The following is a 1917-nucleotide window of genomic DNA, read 5'->3' on the forward strand; positions in this document are numbered from 1 at the left end:
ATGAGGGGTCAACAGTTAACCAAACAACAGCAGTGAAGCAATTAGGCAAAAAGGAATAGGAGGTTGCTGTTGACCTCCACCTGTTCCTCAAATGTACACTTTGTAGATATTTTGCTAAAAGTCTTCAACTCATCACACAATCTTGTCCATAAAGGAAATGTAATGCAGATAAAATATTTGTATTAATGCCCTGGGTTGTGTGTTTGTATATGTGTGTGTATGTATGTGTGTATATGTGTGTATTGTGAGTATGTATGTGTATATGTGAGTGTGTGTTTTATGTGTATGTACAGTATGTGTGTGTGTATATGTGTGTGTATGTATGTGTGTATATGTGAGTGTGTGTTTTATATGTATGTACAGTATGTGTGTGTGTATATGTGAGTGTGTGTTGTGAGTATGTATGTGTATATGTGAGTGTGTGTTTTATGTGTATGTACAGTATGTGTGTGTGTATATGCGAGTATGTGTGTATATGTGAGTGTGTGTATGTATGTGTGTATATATGTGTATATGTGAGTGTGTGTATGTATTTGAGCGTGTGTTGTATGTGTGCGTTGTGAGTATGCGTATATGTATAGGTGAGTGTGTGAGTGCTTGTGTATATATGTGTGTGCTTGTGTATAAATGAGTAACTTTTTTTCCCCTGTATTTTGCTTAATGTGAGGTAGGCACACAGCTAATTTTGTACCTCTTCAAATGTGTGCACACATTTTAGTCATTTGGACAAAAATTGCAAAGGCCAAATTTTTTGGTGCACACTGCTGAAATAAATTAGAGGAACGTTTTGTGCAGAGTACAGACAGTGAGTGGGTATTGGATGTCTTAGGGATAGGAGATCAAGCGCATTCAGAAGTGGTTTTCGGCCTTGCCCTTTACACACCGAGATTTGATCGGATTCATTGGGGCCTATTTATGAAAGGCCTGTCGGACATGATCAGACACTGCGGATCATGTCCGACAGAACTCGCTGAATGCGGAGAGCAATATGCTCTCCGCATTCAGCATTGCACCAGCAGCTCTTGTGAACTGCTGGTGCAACTCCGCCCCCTACAGATTCAGGCCACTAGCAGGGGTGTCAATCAACCCGATCGTATTCGATCGGGTTGAATTGCGGCGATCTCTGTCCGCCTCCTCAGAGCAGACGGACAGGTTATGGAGCTTTAGACTGCTGCTTTATAACTGGTGTTTCTGGTGAGCCTGAAGGAAACACGGGGCTTCAAGCTCCATACGGAGATTGATAGATATGCCCCCTTGAATTTTTTAATTATAGTGTACACTTGTGCACTGTAAAAGGTAAAATGCCCTACAACCTTTGGGGAATGTTGTTCTCAAAGTGTTGGATTATTCGCTGACGCATCTGTTAGCAGATTGATGAGCCTCTACCCATCCTTGCTCTTGAAGGACTAGGCCTTTTTGGAGGCTCCTTATATACTATGATTACACGATTGCCTCACCTGTTTCACATCACCTTATTTTAACTTGTCACATCGCTATTAGTCCTAAGTTGCCCCTGTCCCAATTTTTTTTGTATGTGTTGCAGTCATCAGATTTGAAATGAGCTGTATATATTCAAAAATACATTACATTCACAAAGTAAAACATCAAATAAAGGCAGTGTAGGGCCCAGCATGGGCCTGTAGCAAGCTAAGGGTTAAGGCCAAAGGGAGTGATATAGGAGAAGAGGGCAGGCTAGGGAGGTTAGTAGCAACATTGTTGCTCAGGAGGGAGGAGCCCCCCGTGCTTACCTTAAAAGTGGAGAATACAGCTTCCTGGCCCTCTTCTTCCTGGATTCCAGAGCAGAGACGTTTTTTCTGCTATTGTTCAGGGAGATCTTCATTTTCTCTTAACAATGCAGCATTCCAGACGATCCACACTGCCTCCAAAACGTTTTCATGAGCTGGAGTTTGGAAAATC

This window comes from Bombina bombina, chromosome 3, assembly GCF_027579735.1.
Source record: "Bombina bombina isolate aBomBom1 chromosome 3, aBomBom1.pri, whole genome shotgun sequence".
Taxonomy (NCBI): Eukaryota; Metazoa; Chordata; class Amphibia; order Anura; family Bombinatoridae; genus Bombina; species Bombina bombina.